The sequence below is a fragment of the Enhydra lutris genome, unplaced genomic scaffold, assembly GCF_002288905.1.
Source record: "Enhydra lutris kenyoni isolate GAN:26980312 unplaced genomic scaffold, ASM228890v2 scaffoldscaffold35, whole genome shotgun sequence".
Taxonomy (NCBI): domain Eukaryota; kingdom Metazoa; phylum Chordata; class Mammalia; order Carnivora; family Mustelidae; genus Enhydra; species Enhydra lutris.
The window spans coordinates 10007063-10034452 of NW_019154119.1; the positions used below are offsets into that span (position 1 = coordinate 10007063).

The 27390-nt window shown below is 39.3% G+C and overlaps 1 protein-coding gene across 1 annotated transcript in view; it reads right to left on the bottom strand.

The window, feature by feature from the left end:
* LOC111154133 (visinin like 1) overlaps positions 1-18374 on the bottom strand; it is a 101410-nt gene extending 83036 nt beyond the window's left edge. Inside the window, exon 1 of the mRNA XM_022513541.1 lies at positions 18025-18374. The gene's annotated coding sequence lies outside the window, so the exon portion shown is untranslated. The remainder of the gene's footprint in view (positions 1-18024) is intronic.
* Between the last annotated feature and the right edge of the window lie 9016 nt (positions 18375-27390).

The window sequence follows — 27390 nt, forward strand, 5'->3', positions numbered from 1 at the left end:
TGAGCCAAAGGCAGAGGCTCAACCCACTGAGCCACCCAGGTGCCCCTGGAAAATTTTCTTAAAGGCCTCTCTGAACAGCCTCATGAGGTGGTGTAATAAAGTCCACTTAATGATAAATACCTGTTTCTTTGCCAAAACGGAACAAGATCTTTGGCCAACTACAGAGTTTCTTTCGGCTTATAGGCTCCAAAGTGTATTTTAGGTCAGAGAGACTCAGAGGAGATATAGAGGACACTGCCAAACCACATAAGCAAAATTCTGTTGAACAGAATTTTGTGCAATAGAACAAATCAGAAGAAAATCAGAACAAATCAGAAGAAGGAAAATCATTTTCCTTTTTTGAAACCTCTCTTTTCCAATTCATTTTTTTAAATTCATTTTTAAAATTTGACTGTATTAGATACATTTTCCAGACCTAACTGAAATCCTTTCTGAAGCAAGGAAGACAACTAGATAAAAGGAAATGGAGAAGAGCAGGCGGGACTCTGGGAAAAACACTTGATGTAATTAAAGGAATTGAATTGGTTTGAAAAAGGAAGACTTGGAAGAGGGTAAATCTTACCTATATTAACATGACAACTATGTAAAAAATAGGCATATAAAAAAGAGGCCAGAAAGAAATATGCCAAATAATCACATTAGCTTTGAATATTAGGAGGATGATTTTTATGTCTCTCTACTGTAACAGTCTCTCATGTTGTCCTGAAGACAGTGTATTGTGTAACACATGTAGGTGAGGTACCAGAATTATTTTTGTCATGAAATAATTCCCTTCTCCCTTCATCCCATTTTCTTGGTTATACCTTGCCCGACATACTAAATGTATCAGTTATTAATATGTCCCATCTCTTCTTTTAGCTGCAGTGGCCCTATCCATACTTCATATTCAGGAAAGTAGAGTTAAGTTGTTTTTAGGCAGAAATGGCCTACAAATCCAATCAAAGCTGGGTCACTGACCCACGAGAGGCACAACCCAGGCCAGCTGATGAAGCTGGATGGTGGGAAGGGCTTGCAAGCAGAGATGGAAGTAATCAGACTTGCTCTTTCACAGATTTAGAATGGAAGAGAGATGGTACCAGATCCTTCATCAATAGTGAGTGCAGAGCTAAACTACAGAGAGAAGCTGATGTGCTATACATAGAGAGAGGAGCATCTCGGATCCCACAGATCAAGAAAAGGAAGTAGTGGCAAATCCCTAGAGTTATGCTGGTTCCTGAAGGCTCTGTAGGTCTTGTTCTCATGTTTATCCTGAAAATAAGCCTCCCTTGTATAATATTATTCAGAGGAAGATAAAACTGCTTTAATGCACTGTATGTCCTCACTGGAGACAGACTCTAGGTTCTACACCTAGGGCCCAACTTAAGCCAGAATACCTGTTTACACAATCCCAATATCCTGTCTAAATGCCATCACAGGGGAGCAAAAATGTATTCTTTGATTTCTAAAGACTGCGCAATTCTCAAAGAGACCATGTTAACATTAGCTTTGTTTCTTATTTGAAATAAAAAAAAAAAAAGTTTATGGTCATCTGAAAGATTAAATTTGGTCTGTGGCTTTAAAAAGTGAAGTCTGGAAGTGGGAGAATTTACTTAGCTATTCAAAAGGGTCTGTGAATGGGTATGAATACCAGCCTTGGAAACTGAATAGTGTATCTTTCATATATCATTGCATTATTTTTCAAATGTGTGTCAATGCTATTGCTATTAATAATGTAAACTTTAAATGTGAATTTTAAACATTGTTGAATTCAAAGTAGTTATTTGTTGCAATGGGTTCTTTCAAAGCAGCTAAGAATGAAATTAAACTTACTAACCTTGGGAGCTTGAAAAAGTTGTTGGCATTGAAGAGAAGTCCCAGAATTATAAATAGTGGTGGAAAAGATGAGGACACCTAATACAACCTGTAAAGACTGGAGAAAACCTCAATAGGTTCGAAATGAAACACAACAGACTCCAATAGTAATTCCATAAGCTGAACGTATTGCAGACCCCAATGACTGGGTGAGAGGGTTTGTTTTATTCTGATGAGTATACCTATTTAGAACAAGGTAAAGGGGGTGTCATTTTCTTGATTAACTTCCAGACTGCATTCTTAAGAGTCACAAAAAAAAGAATAGATACTTGGCATCGGTTTTCTTTTTTTTTTTTTTTAATTTTTTTAATTAACATATAATGTATTATTAGCCCCAGGGGTACAGGTCTGTGAATCGCCAGGATTACACACTTCATAGCACTCACCATAGCACATACCCTCCCCAATGTCCATCACCCAACCCCCCTCTCCCTACTTGGCATAGGTTTTCTATCTGAAGATTTGTACCGTTATCAACCTAGTTGCTCATGAACACAGTTCTCTCCTTATCTTCACAAATACAGCCATGTTCCTGTATGAATTACCTGCTAAACATCTCCCAGAATCCATGCTGCACCATTTTAGAACAAGCCAGTATCACCTGTCACTCCTCACCTGGGTCCTACAACTGCTTCCAAACCGGTCTCCTAATTCATTCTCCCGGAAGATCACGTGACAATTCAAGTCTGATCAAGCCACGCCCTTTTAAAAATCTTCAATAGCTTCTCACTGCTCTTAGGATGTAGTAACAAGAAGAAAAAAAAAAATCCTAACATTCCTTGTAGGATTCATGGCAACCTGGAACCTGGCTGCTGCTACTAATTCTGCAGCCTCATCTAATGCCACTTGTCAGTTTCTCACCGGGTTCACTGTCAAATCCACGCACAGGATATGACCCATGAGTGGAGCCCTCTTTCCGTGAGCCTCTCTTCACCTGGCTAACCTCCACTCCCACTTAGGATCCGGGCATAAATCTCTTTTTGACTCTGTCCTGGATTCCCTGGACTAAGTCTCTTTGTTATGCATGCCCAAAGGAACATGATCTTCCCTTTTTTCCAGGCTGATCAGTTTTAATCACCTGTTTGCCCTGCCTTTCCTTACCATAAGCTCCGTAAGAGAGTCTTCTTGCTTCTAAATATTTCCAGGACAGGGCTTGGCCCATAATAAGCACTCAAACTCTGTTAAACTGGTTTAATCAGTTCAGGATTTTTGAGCTGGATTTTAACTGTCATATTCTTACAGAAGAAATTTTGAGCCCCAAAGAGACAACCTCAGAAACCTATTGAAAACAAATTTGCTCTTCCACGTCCAAACTTTCTTAGTACATAATCTATACTTCTTGTAGTGAAGTATCCCATTCTACTGGCATGTTTTAATCTAAAACTCATCTGTGAACCAGGCATCATGATCCAGATACAGAAACTTGTCTTCTGAAGTTTACTAAAATATACTGCACGTTTCCATGTTAATGACATCTTTTAACATAATGACATCTTTTATGCAATCAAATATGCCTACTCTTTTATAGTTTCTTGATTGCTTATTTCCCACTATCTCTAGGTTACAAATACATCACCTGGATTTTCCTCTAAACCTTTAAAAAAAATTGAAGTCTTTATCTGGAATACATTTTATATAGTGTGAGATAGGGATCCAAATTTCTGTATTTTTAAATTGTGCTAGTGCCATTTGTAAAATAAACTACACTCTTCCCATTAAATTAAAATGGCACTTTTGTTGGTAATTGAGTACATCTCATAAAAAGTGAGATATCTCGGGGCGCCTGGGTGGCTCAGTGGGTTAAAGCCTCTGCTTTCAGCTCAGGTCATGATCCCAGGGTCCTGGGATCGAGCCCCACATCGGGCTCTCTGCTCAGCGGGGAGCCTGCTTCCTCCTCTCTCTCTGCCTGCTTCTCTGCCTACTTGTGATCTCTGTCTGCCAAATAAATAAATAAAATCTTTAAAAAAAAATAAATAAAAAATAAAATAAAATTTAAAAAAAGTGAGATATCTTTGTAGAATTTTTACTTTGTAAAAATACTCTGTTTGCCCGTTCCTATGTTAATTTGACTATAATTTGACTATAATGTTTGTATTCCATATTAATTTGACTATAATGTTTGTATGTTCTAACATCTGGTAATGCAAGACTACACTGACTATTAATTTTAATACTTTTCATGACTATTCGATTTTGAGAATGTAGTGTTCCAGATAAACTTTAAAACCAGGTTAAACAATATAAATGATGACAAAAACCCTGGGACATTATAATTATTATATATTACATAAATATGATGTTCCATATTATCTTTTCATTTGTTATTATCATATTTTCTGTTCTTCAGTAAGATTTTTTAGTTATGCTCCACAAGGCACTTTGCCTTTCTTATAATTTTTAATCTTAAATATTTTATCACCTTGGTTGCTATTATACATAGAATATTTTTTCCACTTTTCATTTCTGAATTTTTTTGATAGACTAAAAGAAAAGACTGTTTTTGTAATTTAATTCACATCCAAACTCCTTATCAAATATTCATTATTTTTAATTTTTACTTCAGTCTTCCAATTTTCTCTATATATAGTCAACAAAAAACAATAATTTAATCTTTTTCCAATATTTATTCAGCTTATTTCATTTTCTTATCATATTGCTTTTGCACAAATAAAGAATAGAAGTATTTAACCTTTTCTGAGACAAGGCAAGATATAAACATATAGACACAAATCTGCATCTATTCCTGAGAAACTGACTCCTTGCTAGACTTTTGCTGTACAGAATGTCTTTAAAATTCTGAAAATGTAAGAGATTTCCCTATGAGATTCAGTACTAGTAGATAGAGCTGGAAGGATGTTAGAGACATGCTAGCCTGATCCCACTCTTTTTACCTATAAGGAAACCAATGCCCACCAAGAGAAAGTGATTTGATCAAGTAAAGCTCAGGCAAGAATATAAAGATTTTCTGGTCCCTGAGACAATGTTCTTTGTAAAAGTGTTGATGATTACAACCTTAAACGTGAATTTAAGACATTATTATTTTTGTGCTGATTTTTAATATTATATTGTTTTTATATTACAACTATAACTAAAGAACAATTTAAAAATCTAAATTAAAAAATTTTTCAAGATTTTTATTTATTTGAGAGAGAGAGAGAAAGAGCATGAGAAGAGGGAGGGTCAGAAGGAGAAGCAGACTTGTTGCTGAGCAGGGAGCCCAAGATGGGACTCAATCCTGGGACTCCATGATCATGACCTGAGCCGAAGTCAGTCACCTAACCAACTGAGCCATCCAGGCGTCCTCTAAATTAAAATATTTATTAAGACTTTAAATTTTTGTTACAGTTAGTTTCAGTTTGCTTCAAGATTCATTTCCTTCTTTTACCCCAGTGATAAAACCCCCAATTTTTAGCAGTAGTAGTAGTTGTGCTGAATGTGACTAAACTCTGGTCAATGGCACGTATATCAATTTTGGGTATGGCACAGGGAAGTCCTTCAAAGGGAAGGGGTATGTTCTTCATCACCCCTTCCTACTTCTAACTGATGGAGGCTGCAACCATACTGGACCATGATGGAAGCCACACGCTAAGAAGGGCAGGGGTAAAAGGCAGAAGGAGTCTAAGTCCTTGAGATTTTGTGAAGCCCCTATCAGCCCCGGACTGCTTACTTCTGGATTTATTTATATGGGTGAGAAGTAAGTTCTCTTATTTAAGCCCTCGTTATTTGGGATTTTCTATCATTTTAAGCTGGATCTAATACTAGCTGTAAAGTAAATTATAAGGTAGAACAACAAAAGTGTAAATGCAATATCTTAAAGATGATCTCTAAGTTCTGGCTCAAAGAACAAAGAAGAAAAGAAACAAAGCATAACAGATGTTTGATATCAGAATTCTGATTATCGGGCTGCCTGGGTGGCTCAGAGTGTTAGGTGTCTGCCATCAGTTCAGGTCGTGATCCCAGAGTCCGGGGATAGAGCCTGGCATCATCAGGCTCCCCACTCCCCTCCTCTGCCCCTCCTCTGCGCATGCTCCCTTCTCTCTCCCTCTTTCTCTCTCTCAAATAAATGAAATCTTAAAAAAAAAAAAAAAAGAATTCTGACTATGGTCTCAAGAGCTTTGAATTTAAAATATTTATCATAATAATACTAATGATAATAATAACAGCTGTGTATTGAGTACCGCAAGGAGACGTGGGAAGCAATCAGGAAAAGAGCTCTAATGTCTCTGCTGTTGCCACTTATTGTTATGTGATTGTGGGCTTGTCACTTGCTGTTTCTAAGTCTCCATTTCCTCATCTCTATAATGGGGACAATAAAAATTCCTAGCAAAGGGGCACCTGGGTGGCTCAGTTGTTTAAGTGTCTGACTTCATCTCAGGTTATGATCTCAGGGTCCTGGGATTGAGCCCTAAATTGGGCTCCCCACTAAGCAGGAGTCTGCTTCTCTCTCTCTCCTTCTGCTCCATCCCGCACTTGGGCTCACTCTCTCAAATAAATAAATAAAATCTTTTTAAAAAAATTCTTAGCATGAGTTGTGAGCATCAGATGAATACATGCATGTAATTAAGTCAATATAACTTAACTGTATGTAGTATTATTGATTAAAAACACCATTACTACTCACCTCTAAAATCCATCAAATAACTATGTGGCAATATTTATAATTTAATCAGTAGGATAATACTGCCACATAGGTATCATTATCTAAATGTCATAGAGAAAATGATTCATATAATTCAGAATAATTTGTGACACAGCCTGATTACAAAATCCATATTTCTTTTCATAACATCAGGCTAATCTTATTTGATCAAGATTCTATAACCTTTTAAAACATTACATCAGACACATGAACTTGAAAGTGTTTCCTGCCAGTACCGCATACTTTGTTTCCTGCTCCCTCTATCAATAATGGCATCCCTGCTCCCCTTTGCTCATCGTCTAGCTAATTCCTACTCTTGACATCTCTGAAATTAGCCTATCTCCGACCCTCACCATATGGAGATTTGGGTTCTGTGTGCCCCAGAAGTGCGACCATAGTTCTCTATGCTCCTTCCATGATGATTCTTATCAGACCATCAATTATTGGTCTCCACTGTTGAAATGTGAGTGCCGAGAGGGCACAAACAATGTCTTATATCCTCAAGGTACATAGTAAGTGTTCAATAAACACTTGTTGAATAAATGAAAACCACATTTAACTTAATGGAATTACAGAAACATTTAAGCATGTTTAAAGACCCAAATATGTATACCACTTGAAAGCAGCCAAGGGTTTGGCAAGAGCACTGGACACACAGGTGCTTGCAGATTTCTCTGCCTGGAAACTGTCCTAGTGAACAATGCATCACAGCATGGTTCTATTGGAGATGTATTGCCATCAAAAGCTTTGTTGTTGTCCTCATTATTGGGGACCTTGTGAGTCATGGATAAAGTAGGAGATGCTTAAACCTGGGAGCAAGGCCTACTCTCCTGTTCTCAAAGAGAAATGCAGTAGTCATCTCCTTCTCAAGGCCCAGCAGCTATAACCACATCTTAGTAGCAATCCCAGAAGGCTGAGTTGGAAATCTAGATCTTACTGGATTTCCCTGGAATCTATTCAAACAGCTCAAAATAGGTCTTCCTGTCACATTTTCTTATAGTGTCATGTTTTTCTTCCATTGTACCCAATCTTATTTGTAATTTTGTGCTATTTTGTGGTTATTTGTTTAATATAGGTTTCTCTAGCTAGACTCTGAGCTCTATGAGTGCAGGGATTATGGCCATTTTGGTTTACCTCATATATCGAGTACTAGGCAAAAGACAGATACGCTACGGGTATTTGTTGAAAGAATGAATGCATTGATAACATAGATAGTAGCAACATAGTGAATACAAAAACAACAGGGTAAAGCAGGTAGAAAGGGCACAGATCTGTTTTTGATCTTAGAGCTATCACTTACAAACCTCATGACTTTAGGCAAATTCTCTAATCCTTGCACCAATTTACTGGTTTTAAGTAGAGCTATCTCATTGGATTGTTATGAAAATGAATGGGTTAATATACAAGTAAAACAAAGAACCTGGCAGAGCCCTTCACACAGAGAAATGGGATGTGCCACACATGTTTCCAAACACTGCACACCTCAGAAAGCATCTCCTCTTTACCTTTCCTCTTTACCTTTCCTTGCTGGATTAACTGTGAGGAGTTGCAAAGCCCCTGAATATCATAAGGTATAGAGTATGTTGTTCATAGCTTGTGTTTTATACCCTAAGAAATGGACACCCATATTTATTTTCACATGAAGAAATGAAAACTCAGAAAAGTTTAAGTAATTTTTCCAGGAATTCACATGAATGATGACTATAACCTGTGATGCCTCCTAGTTTTATTTTATTTTTTTTTAAAGATTTATTTATTTATTTGACAGATAGAGATCACAAGTAGGCAGAGAGGCAGGCAGAGAGAGAGGAGAAGCAGGCTCCTGGCTGAGCAGAGAGCCCGATGCAGGGCTCGATCCCAGGACCCTGGGATCATGACCTGAGCCGAAGGCAGAGGCTTTAAGCCACTGAGCCACCCAGGCACCCCTGCCTCCCAGTTTTACAGGCATTCCATTACGTAGTTCCACTCATGTCCTTCTAAAGCAGCTTTACCAGCTGGGGTCCTCAGAAGACACAGAGATGGTAACCAGCATAATTTAACAAAATTCCTGAGCAAACTTTGGAAACAAGGCCAAACAAATCTCAACAGCTACCAGGTTCTCTACAAGAGGAACACTCAGACTCAATTCACACGTGCACTAGGAATATCTGAACGTGGGATGGAGGAAGCATTATGTCCCTCAAAAAAAGTTTCCACAAAACTCTCCGAAGGGCAATAACTATCAGGGTCATTGAAATATTTCTTTAAAGAGACAAAGTTGAAAATGTCCTTATTACAAAATTTAAACCACCTTCCCTTTCAACTCTGCCACCTCCTTGAGAATGAGCAAACTTTCAATAGGCCTTTCTTTTAATACCTTTTCCTAAGTACTGATTTGTTCTAAAGCTATTTGCTCTTAAATATTTTGCTTAAAAATGTGAAACGATCGATGACAGTATTTGAGCTTATTGTACACGTATGTATATGTGTGTGTGTGTGTGCAGTACTCCCTCATCTCTGCTTTGAGAACCATTCTCTGCTCTTAGCCAATGTGCATTAGTGATTAGTGTGCTCTTCTAGAAACACCCAACCAATGAAGGCTCTGATAGGTTAATCCTGATTCAAACGTAGTCTGCAACCTTTATTGCATGCGCCACTAACTCTTCCCCTTCTGCCATATACTGGGTGTTATATGATGGACATTTATTTGACGGACAACAGATGGACTAAGTGATAATATTAGACTCGGCCAAAGAAGTGAAGTAAGGCCGTCATGGGAATGTGTCACAGGTGATGGAGGCATCTCAGAGAGAAAGGTGAAGGAAAGAGAGGATTAAGGGCAGGAGACAATTAAACACTGGCAGATGTCCTCTGACATTATTCATGAAGCATTCCATAAGTCATTGGCGTGGGAAGGATTGTTCATTAACCGAACGTTAGTCATTGGAAGCTGGGGGAGCTTTAGCAGGAGGCATGTCTGAAATAAATGGAAGAGTTTCCCAAACAGATGCAGAGCACAGGTCTAAGCTAGGACACTGACTCAGTTAGGATACTTTTTCTAGGACCACACTCACCAGGCTCCCTAGGATACGTAGGTATTAGCTACTATTTAACTACCAGCAAATTAGAACACATACGCTTAGAAAGAGCAGAACATAGAACAGGAGACTTAGATAAACAATGAAATGCAGACTGAGGAGAATGGCAGGAGGAAAGGTAGAGGTCCAGAATGGGAGGAGAATGATTTACTTTGTGCTAAGCTCTTTTAGGTGGTATGTGTGTATGTATATATATGTTATGTATATGTGTGTGTGTATGCATACCTGTATATACATATATATATGGTCTTCAACAACCCTATAAAGCAAATAAATATATTATTCCCATTTCACAAGTGAGAAAATGAGCCCCCCCAAATTAATTAGGACCAGAATTCCTACCTAGTTCTATGAATCTTCCAAGACTCTTACTACACAAAAGAGCCTCAGAATGTATGAATAACTTTTATAGATTTCAAAGAGAGAAAAGGATGTTCTTTTTTAACCACAGGTTAGAAATATATTTGAAATTCCCTAGTAAATGAAGCAGGAAATATGGGGAGAGGAGAGAAAAAGCTGAGGAGAAGAAAAATGGGTATTAGAAGAGCTAAAGAAAAGAAGACCATTTTGGATTTGTGTGTGTGTGTGTGTGCAGAAGGGTTGGAATCAAGTTTTCAGCTCAGTAGTTAAGAAGGGTTGGGAGATATACTTTCCTTATCATAAAAGCCCTGGGAGGAAAGAATGAAAGAATAGATCACATAAAAGTCCTCCCACAGACAGGCATTGAAAGGTAAGTCATGAAATTAGTTTGAATTATAAGGGAGGTGAGGGGAGAGTATTAGAAATTCCTTTTTTGGAAGGTAATAAAGGATAGAAGTGTGATAGTATGATATTTAAATCAAAAGGAGGGGCGCTCTTGAAATGTTTTTGTTCAAGTCCTATGATTCATTGGAGGCTTGAGTGGGAGACAAGGGTCACATTGTTCAGTTATAGTAGCACTCCCTGTTTCCCCAAAAGATACATTCCAAGACCACCAATGAATGCCTGAAACTTCAGATAGGACTGAACCTTAGACATACTATGGTTTTTCCTATACATACATACCTATAATGAAGTTTAATTTATCAGTTAGGCATAGTAAGAGATTAACAAGGGTAAGTAATAATAAAATAGACTAGTTATAACAATATACTGTCATAAAAGTTATGTGAATGTGGTTTCCCTTTCTCTCAAAATATCTCATTGTACTGTACAGATCCTTCTTCTGATGATGGAGCTGATAAAATGCTTGCATAATGAGATGAAGTGGGGTAACTGTTGGAGGCATGTGACTTAGCATTAGCCGACTGTTGGTCTTCTGACCACTCATCAGGAGGATCATCAGCTTCTGGAGCTGGGTTGACCAGGGGTAACTGTACCTGTGTAGAGCGAAACTACAGGGGAGACAAGTGTACCTTGAAAAATAATAGATGGTCTTAAAATAGATTCAATAAGTTAACAAATGTAAAAATGTGCTCTTAGTTCCATATTCTGTTGGGTCCAATTATATGCTGGTATTATACGGCAGGGGGATGATAGTAAAGAAAAGCTCTAATGGCAAGGAGGTGCACTGAAAGAAAGAATGAGAAAAATGTTAGTTTGAGGTGTCAGTGTAGGCTTTTCTTCCAGAAACTCTCTTTTCTATGCATCCAGGCCACCTTTCTAATTCACTTGACTTAGTGAATTGCGTTTATCTGTCTTCCTAGGCATTAATTCCGTCAAGACTGGGATTGTAACTTATTTAATGTTGATTGCACAGTGACAACACTGTGCTTGGCACATTCACTCCCTAGACACTTGTTTTACAAGGTAGGCTAGGCACTGTCGAATGTTCTCTGCTTTCCATAGCTCGACACCTCCCTTAGAGGTTCCACGACGAATGTGGGTTCTACTACAACTCAAGAGAATAAAATGGTTTCAGAACACTTGATTTCTGAGGAAAGGAATGATAGTAACTATCATTTACTGCATTTTCACAAATGAAACACTATGTCTTTATACATGTAGTCTTTCATTTTCTGTTCAAGAATCCTGTGAATTACTATTTTAAATGGAAAGTGAGGCTGAGAGTTTGAATCACTTATACAAGGTCATTGAACTAATAATCTGTGGAACTGGGGTTTTATCTAAGGGTATCAAGCTTGAAAACTCTGATACACATTTCCTACCCTACTTTCTTTTGAGCCAGTTAAAACCTTGGAGAGGGCTAAGGAATTCTCCCATTCACAAACTAAGAATGAGTAAAGATTAAATGGATGATTTTCATCTCTTTGAGGAAAGATTACCTTTATAAACATTTAAAAGAAAAGCTAAAATTTTGTATAGAATTTAAACTGATTTCACAAGTTCTTTTTTATTTTGTATAGAATTTCCTATATTAGCAAGAAAACAAACATCAAATGCCTTCAGTATAAATTTCAAAACTCTTGAATTTCTGGAATAAACAAAATTGATGGTCTTCCATTAACTCATAACACCAATTGCCAAAGGATTCCAACAAACAGAAATTGTTAACTGAAAGTCGCACTTGCATGGCACTGTTCGGTACCTTAAAATAAAATACATTAATAAGCATGTTAACTTTATTGGTAATGCTTAATAAGCCTTCAATTGGACATTTAGGATTGGGTTTCAAGAAATCAGAAATAAACACACTAATCACAAATTAATAAAACCAACACAAAATATAAAATACCAAGGACTCCTGTAGCACCACAGTCTACTATTTTAAGAATTTCCTATTGCAATAAAATATGAAACAACAAAAATATTAGGGTCTAGCTATTTGGGTTAGAAAAAAAATCCACCCTGGCTCCAAAGCACATTTAACATGTTAATCATTTGCAAAAATCTATTTACATTCAGCTCCTCAAAAGCTCTTTCAGAGTCTAAGCGATAATAAATAAAATCCAAACAAAGAAGAGAAAAAAAAATTAAACTGAAAGATTTCCATTTTCAGAAAAGTCCTTATATGAGCAAGAATAAAGAAAAACCAAATTCACTCTATAGATCTGTAATTACTGCAAGTACATTTAACCAATATGTTAACACTTTGCCTTTTATGAGTAATACTTCATAAAAATGAAATCATTTTAATTAAGAGAGCCCTACTTTCTATAAAAAGTTCGGTAATTATTACGTCACATATACTGAGTTTGAAGGCCAGACGGTGAATGAAATGAGAGTGCTCCAAGTCTTAAGGGTAATTTAGAACAAAAGGAAATAGACTGTTGACCTGAAAATAATCCAACAAATGGTTATAAATGCAGTGCATTGTCTTAAAAAAAAAAAAATAAACAGTTGGTGGTTACCCAGCAGGTCATCTGTGCTAGAAGCACAGTGAAGTAAGGCAGTGGAGAAATCCAGAAAAAGCCTAAGAATCATGACAAATTACCTAACTTGTTTGCTTTAAGTTAGCTGGTAAGGGTATAGAACATCTTCTTAATGTATTCACAGGCACCTTATTATTAAAGTGTCAAACCTCTGTGAGGATTCTCGACTAATTTGCTATTCCATTTCTGTTTCATTCATTAAGTAGTTTCTGAAGCACCCCCAGGATCCCCATTTGTGAAGTTCTCAATGAACCAGGCTGGGAGAAACTCAAACTGTTTTGACTCACTTAAGGGAGCATAAATTATCTTTAGAAACAAACTGTAAATGAGGACTGTACCGTTGTGGTCCCTTCACAGTGTGAACATGTTAACCTAATTCCATAGCACAAGAAACCCATAATTCCATAGCGCAAGATACTACGGTACACATAGCTACCATAGCCTGGGTTTAGATTTCCTTCTTGACCTGTTAATATCAGTTCTTGTAAATAGGTAAAAAGAACTTATATTTTGACTTATTAAGATATAGAAGGAGGAATGCCTGTGTGTCTCAGTCAGTTGGGTATCTGACTTGGGGTTTTAGTTCAGGTAGTGGTTTCGTGGGTCCTGAGATCTAGCCACAAGATAGAGACACACATATAGTCGGACTCCACACTCAAAGGGGAGTCTGGTTGGGACTCTCTGTCACCCTCTGCCCCTCCACCCACTTGAGTGCTCTCTCTCTCTCACTCTCGCTCTCTCTCTAAAATAAATAAATAAATAAATCTTAAAAAAAAGAGAGATAAACAGAAAAATATTCATGGATTAAAATGAACTCTTAAAGATGTTATTATAATGCTTTTATATTTTTAGTGAGAACAAATTATATAATAACCTTTAATCTACTTTTCCTTTTAGTAACATAATAATATTGAAAGCAATGTAAATTGTGCCTATTTTTAGTGAAAATAATTTAATTTCTTGATGTAATTAACAAGGTGCATACAACTGATTCTTGGAACAAATATTAAATATACTTGACATATGTTAATATCTACTATAGAATATCTACTATAAAAGACATTGTACAAATTTTATGGAAATATGAAAAGGGTCATTGAAATCTCTGCCCTTGTGGGCTGTGCTATCATATTGTAGATATGTCTTTGAGATGAAAATGCTCCTTGACATACTGCACTTTTTATGTGTTCGAGGGATGGATTAAGTAATTTATATGGATCCCATCCAGTTTCTTTACTCTATTAATTACGTGGATTAGCCACTGGGACAGTAGAAATACCATTTGTTAACTTATTTGTGTACCATTTGATACTTTTGGAAAATTGACACATTTATACCTACTAAATGTAATTGAGATGGACATTGTTAATTTCAACCTTAGACTAAACTGAATGTGACCCATTCTTTAAGAAAAACCGTCCAATGTTCCTAAATATTTACTAATCTAAGGAGCATAGGTAACACTCAATACAAAGAAAAAGACCTCCAGAATGACATTAAAAGGTATTACTCTCCTGAATTAGGTTACTTGTTTGATATTGACATTATATTGTCATTTTATGAAACTCCCCAAGGAGCTCCTCAGCAATGTTTGGAATCCAAACCTATATGCAACCCCAACAGAAAATCTAGAGCTTGCATGGGACAACATTTCTCATCGTGTTATCCCATTACAGATGAGATTCACAGCATAGCAAATGAAAGCTGGGTCTCTGCGAGTCTCTGCCTAGGCTACCTGGTGTTCAGAACAGTCTGGCCATGACTATTTTCAGAACGGGATAGTAAGACCAGGTGACATTTGTTAGAGACAGACTCTACCCAAGACAGAGCTCAACCCAATTTGGCAAAGGTTTACCATGAAGGGAAGGGTTAAATTAAATTGTTAATTGGTGGGGTCCCTGGCTGGCTCAGTCAGTAGAGCATGTGACTCTTAATCTCAGGGTTCTAGGTTCAAGCCCCATACTGGAGGTAGAGATTACTTAAAATAAATAAAATTTTTAAACACTTGTGAATTTTTGAATGTTGAGGAACTCACCTCCATGCTTCATCAAAAACTTCCAAGAGTATTTAACTCATCTTTCAAATAAAAAAAAAAAACTTAGACTGTCTTCCTCAAGCCTTCCCTAATGCTTCAGCTTTTCGCAGGTAGAAATTCCTGGCATTCCCCTGAAGGGGCCATCTGTGGTGGTTGTGCTATCTTTCTGAGGGTGTGGGAGATTACATGTTTCAAAAAGGAACGGGAGGGCTTGGATTACCTTTAAAAGGCCTAGAGCTTTACTGTCTTGGCATTCGGGAGAGAAAATGAGGGAGAAACCGAAAGATTGAGAGGGAAAAAAAAATAATAAAAAGAAGGAACGAGAAGAAGGTCCAGGTAGGCAGGTAGGATTGCTTGCTTTGCAGTCTCAGTGCCGCAAAACAGAGAAGGAAGCTGTGCAAGTATTTTCCCAGCCCTAAAGCCTTCGCAAGCGACACTGCTGTCCTCTCTAGCGCCCACTTCAGGCTGAGCTGCTCCGGCCTCCTTCTTTCAGTCTTCCTGCTCCCCAGCACTCCCCTTCTCTGCAGGTGGCTGCATCTGGAGGATTTCCATGAAGGCTGGGGAGGGTTAGGCATCTTGGATTTGCCTTCTGCCTTCTAGGAGGCAGAGGAGAGCTGGCAGAACCCATTGTGTGTTCACACTGCAGCTGCCTCACTCCGGTAGGTAGGTCGCAGGCCCTGCAGCTGCAGCAGTTTTGGAAGATGCAGGATGGGTAGAGGAGCGAGGATGGTGCCTGCAGTGTCTTATAGGGCTGGAGTCCATTAAGGATGAGAGCATGGAGGAGATGGAGAGGGGCGGGCCAGTGCTCAAACAGCTCAGGTCTCTCAAAAAAAAAAAAAAAAAAAAAAAAAAAAAAAATCCAAGGATTCCAAACAAATTTACTGACTTGCAGAGGAGGCCAGGAAGGCCACATTAAACATTGAATAAGGTGGGTATGTTGGAGGGGAGGGACAATAGGAAAGAGATAGAAAGTGACCTTACAAGAAAGGAGAAATGATATAGTGTGAAAAGGAATCCTTGGGATTCTCTTGAAAGATGTGCTGGGGACCAGACAATTGTTTATTTAAAGACTTTAGCAATGTCACTGAGGATGCTGAAAGTGTAGGGAGAAGGGAACATTTCCATCCCCATTACTCTGTTAATTGTTTATTTCATAGACTAGAAGTTAATTGATTCTTCCAAGCTCCATGGTGTGGGGCCTCAGTTTCCTCATATGTAAAATAAGGGGTTTGGACTAGATGCTTTTGAAGGTTTCTGCCTGATGTGACTCTGTCAGCCTACAAACCAGGGTATCTGATACTAAACATCTCTGAGTTTTAGTGCCAGATTCCCCATTCTTCCTGCGCTACCCACTTATCAATGCAGTGTAACAACACCTGCACCATTCATGAAGCAGATTCCAACTCTCAGCGATGACAGGGAGAATGGTTCAATTATGACAAGAGATTGATCCTTCTGCCCTAAGTAAGGGAAGGAAGAACCAGTGATTTACATTTTGGGTTTCCAAGGAGAGAACATTCTCGAATTTTTTATTTCAAATTTTATCCATTGTAAATTACAAATTCCTTTGAGGTGTTCGAAATATTTGGACTGCCGAAAGGGCCAAAGGGCTAAAAAATGAACTGCCTTGTTTAAAGGAAAATTTATGTCATTACGGAAATCGAATCTGCTTTTTCCATGGAAATCCAACTCACACTGGCCATGCTCTTCTCTTGTCTGCCTACCTCATGCCATTCTGCCAACTGCTTCAGTGCAGCATTTTCTGGAGTTATTAAACACCCTAGCTTCATGAGAGTGCACTTACGCGTGAAGTATACAGTGATACAGGAACCCCCACCCCCACTACCATACACATGTAAGCAGTTCAGATGATAATGGGGATAAAATATGTTTTCACAAGAGTTTCCTTTTTCATTTGCCTCAACCTGAAATTCCTTTAATTTAAAAAAAAATCGGTATGTAGAAATATAACTCCTTCCCTCCTCTTGTCTTCAAGTGAGATGTGACACACAGATAGTATCCACTTGTGTTTTCTACACCCACTAGCATTTCCATTTCATTTTAGTCTCCAAAATATGGGCAGGAGCACAACTCTAGAAAAATGGATTCCCACTCTCCCATCTCACAGGGCACTGATCCGTGCAGTGCTCAGCACTTGTACGGAGCCTCACCATTTCCTCCAACCCGCAGCCCCATTCACCAGTGCCCGTGGTTTCCACAGGGGGGTTGACCTTGCAAAGACCCCGCTTCAGCTTCTGGGCAAGGAACAACCCATTTTAACTCAAAACACAAAACGACCTTTTCTCCTTTAAAGAAACACCACCAAATGTAACACATCTGGGCTTACATTTCTCAACCCTGTATACCAGAATGTGAACACGGGATGAAAAGGCAGGTAACTAGTTTGGCTCTGACAGTTCCCATTCAGAGGCTCTGAGACTCAGACTCTGTCGAAAACGGCTGACTGTGTGATTGTACATCCTTCCCTTTTTGCCCATTCACCGTCATGACGAAAAATCAAAACCGAAAAATTATCTTCTCGTTTCTAAATACTAGGAAATGTGCTTCTTTTGCGCCTCGCTCCGTGGTTCTGAACACGAACATCCCGCTCGGAAACCAACGCTGATTTCCACACCGCATCTCGTCTACTCAGTTTCACTTAGCAAACACCTTCACTGCTCTTCCACGGTGAGAAAAATGGTGCCCCAGCCCCATGGATGACAGGTTGGTACTTGACTGCAACCGCTCAATAGTTTTATCAGCAACCGGAAAACTTCACAATTGCTCAATTAGCTACTTAAAGCCGTGTAAGGAAATCTGCTTAGGCTTACACTAAAAAACCCACCTCTGTTTCACCTATCTTAAATCCAGCCTTAGATAGTCCCCCAAACACGCCGTATATAAACACTCCCCCTTCCCCCACCCCCATTATCCCAAAAGATCCCCCCGTTGACAGGCAACACATTCAGATGGCCAGCATTAACCAAAGCAATTGCCACCATGCATTCAGAGGCATCTATGCAAAGTATGTGACAATAGCCAAAGCATCTCTCAGACAATTGGCTGTACTACACATGCAGAAAAGGAACGAAGATTGCATTTTCCACTTACAGTTATAGCGCTGCGCACGGTCACTTAACGAAAATGATAAAACTCAACAGTTCTTTATATATATGTATAATTCAGATAAACGGTTAAGCCGTCTCTCTGTGCAGTTCTCTCGCGCTTTTTTTCTTTTTTCTTTTTCTTTTTGGCTCTGGAGCTCTAGACTGCTTAAATTCCTCTTGGATCGCGCCTCGCGAGCCCAGCCGCCGCCGCAACAAGCTCGGGTAAGTCTCTGCTGCAGATTGGGAATCCCATAGAAAACCTAGGGTCCCTGGAGCTGGATGCGCAGGCGCGCGAGCCGCCGAGTCTCGAGGCACCCCCCCTCCCCTTCCCCTCCTCCCTCCTCCTCCAGCTCCGCAGCCCCAGCTTGGAGAGCTCTGGAGCCGGTGACCAAAAGCAGCCTGGCATTGGCGCATGCTCAGTTGGAGGGGCTCGGAGTTCCCGCGGGTGGATTCCATGTCTCCAGATTTTAGCAGAAACTCAAAAGGAAAGTACATAGGAAAAGAGAGCCAGACTACCGGAGCAGCCTGCACCTGGGCAGGCGGTAGGGAAAGCCGGTTGGGCTCACCACACCCCGCCGTTATGAAGTCTGATGATGAAGGCGAAGGCCAGAGATGGGACACTTGGAGCCTTGTATTCCCAGGGCTCCCAGCCCTAGAGGGCCCTCGGCCCACCTTTTGTCAGGTTGGAAGGTGACGGAGAAAACTGCAGAAATCCTATTCTCGAGATGAAATTGTATCCCCAGCTAGCTTTGAGCATATGTACCCCGCTCCCTGTGAAGGAGTGGTTATGGTGGCCACTTCTCTTGGGCCATTTCATCCGAGGGTCTTAACCTGGGAGTAGGGGGAGCCGGGCCTTCTCGTACCCCAGTGCCCAGGACCGTCCTGTCCAGAGAGGCTGGAGAAATGTATGTTGGAAGGAGGCTGGGTCCGAAGTTTCTTGCCCCGTGTGACCTTGGGCAAATCATGCTAACTATCAAGGAACATTTAACCAGCGCCTGCAGTGTACAGTTAATAAATAAATAAATAAACAAATAAATATTTAATTTTTATTATATTTATAATAATATCAATAAATCAATATATAAAATAAATAAATAAATAAATATTATTTATATATGGTGTGTGCATATCTATGCACACACACATACATATTTTAATACGCTCCGCAGGGTGAGGGGGTAGGGGATGGATGAGAGGAAACAACCCATCCTTGGAATACAGGGTTGAGAACTTGGACTACGTGATATTATAAAGCCCCCTTTTGTGTCGGTTAAGGACGCCTGTGTTTGCTAGCCCTCCCCCTCTCCCCACTGTCCTGCCAAAGCCTAGAAGACTTGGCAAGGAGTAGTGCCCAGTAAATGTTTGGTCGCTTCCCTACCAGGAAAACAAGAATTCCCAGATGTTCCCAACCTGATCCGCTTCTTCAAGTGTGTATGTTTGCACATTCATTCATTCAACAATTATGCATTAACCAACTACTTACTATTAGCCACTATTTTGGGTATAAATGCAGTGAACAAAAGCCCATCCTCAGATTTACATTCAGATGGGAGTTCTATTTTCTAGGGAGGGGAGTTCTGGGGTGGGGGGCACAGTGAAGGTCTAGGTTCTCCTTAAGTAGACACCTTTACAATTCCACACACCCTCGCACGTTCAGAACTGCAGTGTTAATAAACCTTTTTTGTTCTGAGGACACCAAGAGCATCTCCCATGGCAGAAGGTCTCCAGACGGACAAGTCTCCGTTGCCAGGAGGGAGCTACTCCTAGCTACCAAGTCGGGGAGTCCAGGTTGGAAGAACTTGAGGATACTTTAACCAACACCAGGAGAACCTCCACCCCACCAGTCTCTGGCACTGGAAAATGCTTATGCTCGGTGAAGACCCCCGGACACCTAAGCCGCAGCCTGACGCTCAAAGCTAACCTGGTCGGCCCGGAGCCCAGGAACGTACTTTCCCGAACAGACGCCTCGGGAAGGTGGCGCAGAGCGGGAAAGCGCTCTCGGGACTCCCGGGACTGAGCTCGCAGAAGTCCCCTCCGGGCCGGGCTCTTTCGCGGGGTGCTGGCGACCTCGGAAACCCGGAGCGCGGATTCACGCGGAACAGGGCGCGCGCCCGGGCGCGCTGCGGCAAGCCGAGCACAGTGAGAGTCTGGCGGGCGCCAGCTCCGCGCTCCCGGGCCGCAGTGCGCAGTGCGCAGTGCGCAGCGGGGCTGGTCGGCGGATTCTTTCTGTTTCTTGCGATGGGGTGGGGTCAGAAGTCAGTTCCGGATGGCCGTGGAGACGGCTTCCAAAGCTTTCAAAGTAATTTCTCGTCTTTTGTCCATTTCCCCTCCTAAAGCATTTTACGCTGGGCTGTCTGGTTTCTCTCTAGAGAACAGCCTCCGCATTGCAATCTGCATCAGCTGAAGGAAGGGGTCATAATGCCATTTCTCCGCGTGGAAGAGACGTGCCCATAGATTGCGCCCTGGCGGTCTCTTTCGTGCGGATGTTCGGGTTTAGATAACTTACTTTCAACTTGTGCTTAGGAAAAAACGAACACTGATACTTTAAACCTTGTTCTCTTGTAGGGGAGATTTGATTTAGATGCGTGCGCTTTTGTGAAGCAGCTTTGTCTCAGTGAACAATGTTTAAAAAGTTTCATTTGCACTGAAGCATTGTTTGGCGTCCTTAATGCGGTATTTTAATTTTTAACCTCCAGCCATTATGCAACTTTATTTTCTTAAGCCCTAATGTTTTGTTGTCAAATTTATTTATTTATTTATTTATTTATTTATTTTTCCCCTGAGATGCCTTTTGGTCGAGTTTTCCTGTGCTGCCTGAAATCACCGTAGGGAAGCTAATTCTAAAAGACACCAAAGGACTATTATCGTTTAAATTACAGAAAGCAGTTCCCCTCTTTAGGATGACAGAATGAACTGGAAAAGAGGAATGTGGTAGACACTAAACGATGAGGGAACCCTCTGTTTCTTTCCTTCTTTACGCATTTGAAGATGTCACTGGTAATCCCACAAGAGCAGAGGCGCTCAATCCAGCGCTCTGAGCCCTGGAGTCTAGGGACAGTAACACCGCACCCTGCTGAGTGCAGAATGCCATCGAGCTGTAGCAGTAGTTTCTGTACTTAAAACCGCGTCCCCAGCACTGTGGAGGGATATAACCCTGTCAGCTTTCATACTCTGGAGGGGTTTTTTTTTGGGGGGGGGGGGGGGGGAGGGGAGGAAGGTGCTGTAGAGAAGAGTTTGGGATTTGGGGGGGCTACCTAGTAGAATCCTCACTTGCTCAGAAATTCCTGGGGAGCCATTTTCCTTTCCTCACAATTTGTTTTCCGAGGTAGCCTTACTTCCCCACCTCACTCTTTCCCAGATTCAAACAAACAAAATGAAACTAAGAGCGACTTTTTAGGTGTACACAACCTCATGTAATATTGGCATCCGCTTTAATGGAGACAGACAAGTAGAACACGGAAAATGATAGTACAAAACGCCAGGGGGCTAACAGGTCTGAGCTTGTGGTGCTCTGAGCTCATGGTAATATTACTTGTTAGACATGCTGTGTGTAAAATATATGAGCCAAGAAGGGCGGAATTTAAGGCATGGGGGCATTTAGGAAATTGGAAGGAAAATGAAGTGTTTGAAAGTCAACATTAGAAAATGGAAAGAGACAGGAATTGGAAAAATGGATTTAACCTCATTTAAATTCATGCAGAATAATGATAGTAATTTTCTTGTGTAGGTAAATTGTCTTTGTTTCAGAAAGCTATGGGTATTAATCCTTATAGAGATGCATTACATAAGATAATTATGTTTATTCTGTTTTATTTATCCTATTTTAAACAATACACGGATAGATGAACGAAATAAAATAACTTTCTGAGGTCAACAGCAAATTATTACCTAGAATAAAACTATACAGTAACATTTTTAACAGAAAGGGTTTCATTCTATATGTTTGTATTCCTTCTACATGTTTTTCTAGAATACGTGGGGAAATGCAAGACCACAGAGGGAGTGATTCCCATGCAGTTAGGGGGTGAGTTCCAGGTCTCTATGTAGATGAGGGATTGACAGTTCTAGTGTTAATGAACTCCATTGATCATTTCTCCCAGTGGACCCCTGGTTCTCTATGCCATGACTAAATCTTAATTAATTTTGAAAGATTATTCTTAGCTGTGCCACCAATTTCCCTTAAAAATTGAATAATCCACAATAAAAGTTCCTTAAATCCCTGCTGAATGAATATTGTCAAACCTTTGAGTTTCCTGGAATTTTCTTAGAGAGTCTTAGAAATGGTCATGGTAAATGCAGGTGCTCTGTAGCCTTAAGAATAGAAAGGCTTTATTCCATTTTACCTTCCACATTTGGGCCTAATCTATAGATTCCCAACAGAGTTTTTAAGTTGGAAATTTTCACCATTATTGTTGTGTTTTCACCACACCAAAGAAAGGGTGATAGCAGAAGTGTGCTAAATCTGATTTCTATTTTTCTTCAGTGAGTTTTTAGGTGGTCTTATACACTAGGCTGTGCTCTTTTTCAGTTGTGTGAATAGCCACCCACTCCAAATTTAATCATGAATGCATATTCTGGAGCTTCCATACTTTGAAAACCACCTGATGACAAAGGCTCTTCAAAAGCCCTTCTTGCTTAAAACAAATTTTACTAATTTGTTTCTACTTTCAGTCTTTATTTTCCTTAATATAGTTCCTTTTAATGATACTCTTAAACTCAACAGAGAATGTTAGCATAACATATAAAGGAAAATAAAAATAATGAATTCTTCACTCCTTTTGAGACTACCGACAAAAACAAACTCTTTTACCAAATGATTTTCACAGTGGAGTTTATATTTTTACCTACTGCTTGATGGAGGAAAGGACTCTCTCATTTTTTAGTGTTCTTATCATATTCCCCCTTTAAATTTCATTTGACCCTCCTAAAGAGGGTTAGGAAGAGAGAGTGATTGTCAATGATTCTTGTTTTTCTTCCAGAATGTAGGTTTAGTAGCCGTACTACAGTCTCAAAGAGAGTGGATTGTATTGATTTTTTAAGAAAGAAAAAAAAAAAATGCTTGAGTAACTAATGGTGTTGTTCGGTAGTGGCTACAAGTTGAATTCCTTTTGATCTCCCTCATTCATTTATCACACACCTGACAGTGTGTCAGGCACTTTATATGCAATATTCCATTCCACAATGACTTTGTTTATCTATAGGCACTATTATAACCCATTTTACAGATGAGGAGGGAGCTGAGGCAACGTATGTATTAGTAATATCTCCACATGCCTTCTTCGGTTAGCTCGGTTTCTCTTTCTCCATCCCATTCCAATTAAAGTTATGATACTCCCTCTGTATATTACTACTTTTTTATTCATCTATATACCTATGCAAGCTAAATACTGTGAATACTGTGATCATCTTATTTTTCTTCAGTAGTCTCCCATTGCCTCCTGAGAAAACTTCAAACCCTAAGAAACTTCAAACCCTAAGGCATGTATTCAGAATCTTCCACCATGTGGCAGATGACTACTTGCCTGCCTTAATTGTAGAGCATCAGATTTGGGAAGGGGAAGAGGGAGGAAACAGGCCCAGAAAAAAAAGTCCATCTTTCCCAGCGTTCTTGCATTTTCATCTATTGCATGAAAGAGAATAGAAACTGAAGGCTCCCTCTTTTTGTTATTGTTGTTTTTTTTTAGTTGTTGTTGTTCTTACTATATTTCTCCTTTAAGTTCAATATGCCTTCCTAAAGGAATATTCCAGAAGAGAAAGAATGACTATTGCTGATCTTAAATTCAGACTGTTCTCTTGCTCTTTAGTTTCTTTTCTTTCTTTTTCTTTTTTTTTTTTTAATTTTCTTTCTTCTTTTCTTTCTCACTAAGCAGGCTCCATGACCAGAAGGAGCCCAGTGTGGGGCTTGAACTCATGACCCTGAGATCAAGAACTGAACTGAGATCAAGAGTCTGATGCTTAACTGGCTGAGCCACCCAGGCTTCTTTGCTCTCGAGTTTCTTATTTATGATTGCCTACAGAACACCTACATGATATCTACATGGGAATTTATCACAGATACCTTAAACTCAATATCTACAAAATAATTATCTCCTCTGCCCTCCACTTCCACCAATCTGCCTGTGCTCCCCTAGCATTTTGAAGGTGTCCATTATCAACCCACTGCTCTAAATCAGAACCTGGGGCATCACCTTTAGCTCTTCTATCTCTCCTTCCCTGTCAAATTGTCTCCTAAATCCTGTGAATTCCATTTTCGGAATGTCTGTTAAATTTACTCCTCCCTGCCACTGTGTTCGTTCACTCAGCCTTTCATCATCTCCCTGCTGGACTTGTTCTTTTTTATTCTCATGACGAGTGCAAAACTTCACACAAAATCACATCACTTCTTTGAAAAAAGCTATTGAGTAGTTTCTCACTTTAAATGAGAAAAATAAAAATTTCTTAGCACACCATACAAGACTCCTTATATTCTGGCTCTTGTGTACCCCCCACCCTATCTCCTGCTACATCTCATTAGTGTTCTATGCTCCAGCACACTGCAGAGCTGTACTTCTACTTCTTTCTAGTCTTGTCTTTTTCTTTTTCCTTTTCTGTAGTCTAGTCTTTTTCTGTTCCTGGGAAACTTTGCCTTGCCTGGAACATTTCTATTAACACTTCAAGTTCAGCTAAAATATTATTTCTTAATAAAGGAATCATTTTCTTCCTAACCCTTAGAGGACAGTTTGCAAGGTTGCTGTCCAGATTAACTAAAATTGTATATAGGAGAATATTTTAAACCAGGAGACTCTATTTAAACATAAGATAGGATGTAATGGTAAATTGTCCAATAATTATTAAGTAAAAGCTTTATGTTGTCTGCTTTTTTTTTTTTTAAGATTTATTTATTTATTTTAGAGAGAGAAAGTGAGTGCAAGTGTGGGATGGGGAGGGGCAGACGGAGAGAGAGAATTTCAAGTTGACTCAGGCTTCGTGTGGAACCCCACCAGTTGGGGCTTGATTTCATGACACTGAGATCATGACCCGCGCTAAAACCAAGAGTGGGCCATTTAATAGACTGAACCACCCAGGCAGCTCTCCTTTTCATTTCAAAAGGTAAAATGAATATATGATATTGGTGTAAAAACAAAACTCTTGAACTGTTTTAACTAATGTATGGTCCTTGATTGAATTTAGAGTTAGTTGCTGCTTTATAAGGAAATGTGTAACATTTATGTATGTATGTCTTACACCTTGGTTGAACTGCTATCACACAGATAATCCATATTCACCATAATTAAAAACACTTATAAACCAACTGATTTTCAAAGTTTTTTATTCTATTGTTCTTTTTTGTTTGCTTTTCTGGACATTAGGCACAAATTGTAAGCATGGAACTATAATAAAATTCCCTATACTTTTCAGGTTTTAAATGATTGTACCATCCTTACATTATACAATCCCCAGAAATCATTATCCTCATTTTATTTAATTAATTAATTTATTTTTAAAGATTCATTTATTTATTTGAGAGAGAGAGAGAGGTTGAGAAAGAGAGAGGGAGAGGCAGACGGAGAGGGAGAGAGAATTCCAAGCAGACTCCATGCTGAGTGCAGAGCCCAACACAGAGCTCAGTCTCATAACCCCGAGATCATGACCTAAACCAAAACCAAGAGTCCGACGCTCAGATGACTGAGCCACCCAGGTGCCCATCCTCATTTTATACATGAGATGATCAACTCTTTAAAAAGTCCAAATTGTAATGCTTTCTAGAAGTTATGTGGTTATAATGCGATAGAAATAGGTGCAATTCGGTCATTTATTTCTATTAGAGTAACTACTCTCTGATACTGACAAATGTTCCACTAGTTTCCATCTTTTCAGTTTCAGGTTCTTGCTTGGTATGACAAGAACATGAAGTAGTAGACTATAATCTAGGAAGAAGGTGAATTACTATTCTTTGCACTACTAAGTTAAAAAACACATTTTTGCCTCACTTTGTTTTCCTTGATTTAAGAAATCACAGTTCATTACAAACCCAAAGACAAAGGGGGCTGGGCATCTGTTAGCAGTCCACAGTATAATCACAGGGAACTTTTTTCACTAAAACTGCAAATTATTTATTTATTAAAACATTTCTTATTTTTACATTTTGCCCCAATCTCAGAGCCATCAAAGGATTCACTTTTATTCAAATTACTTGTAATATAATGGAAATGGAAATATTTCGTTGGTTAAATGTCCATAGTTTTCCACTGAAAATTTGGTGATCCACTGAAATTTGGTGATTGAAATACAGTTTATTATTTTAGACTGATTTGGTTATTTTGGAGACAGAGATTGGAGTTATGCAGAGGCCAAAGAATGTCAGGGATTTTCAACAACCACTAGAAGCTGGAAGACAGGCACGGAACAGATTCTTCTTCAGAGCCCCCAGACCATAGTGACACCTTGATTCCAGATTTCTGGCTTCCAGAACAGTCGGAGAATAAATTTTCGTTGTTCTAAGATACCCATTCTATCGTATCTTTTTACAGAAGTCCTGAGAAATATAGAGGAGAGAAGTGAATTTAAATACAGCTTTGACACTTAGGTTTACAATAAAGAATACTCTGCCAGTGAAATAATAGAAACATAAAGTTTTCTACAAATAGATATACTCCCCCTCCCACCCCCTCCATGAGAACCAGTGGACTTTGAGTTAAGAGCTGGATTCAAGAACCAACTCTACTCTGTACTAGATGTAGTCTTGGGCAAATCACCTAAATTCCCTCCATGACTTGATTTCCTTACTTATAAATTTGGAAAGATTTAAAACTCTACTTAAAAGTGGGTCTCCACAGTTCTAAAACTCAAGATATTGGGCATCCACAAAATTTTGGATAGTAAAGGAATAGTGCTAATTTACATCCAAGATCATATTGAGTTATTTTCTTCTAACTGAAAACTACAGACACACCTCATTTTATTGTGCCTTGCTTTATTGTGCTTTGCAGATATTGCATTCTTCACAAATCGAAGGTTTGTAGGAACCCTGCATTGAGCAAGTTTATTTGTCATTTTTTCCAAAAGCACGTGCCATTTTGTGTCTTTGTGTCATATTTGGTAATTCTTGTAATATTTTAAACTTTTGAATATTATTATATTTGAATTGCTATAATCTCATGATAAAACTTTGATGAATGGAGAGTTATTTCTTATGGATGAGCAAAGAATATGGTTTCTTGAGATGGAGTCTACTCCTGCTGAAGATGCTGTGAAGATTGTTGAAATGACAGCAAAGGATTTAGAGTATTACATAAGCTTAGTTGACAAAGCAGTAGCAGGGTTTGAGAGGACTGACTCTGATTTTGAAAAAAGTTCTACTGTGGGTAAAATGGTATCAAACAGCATCCCA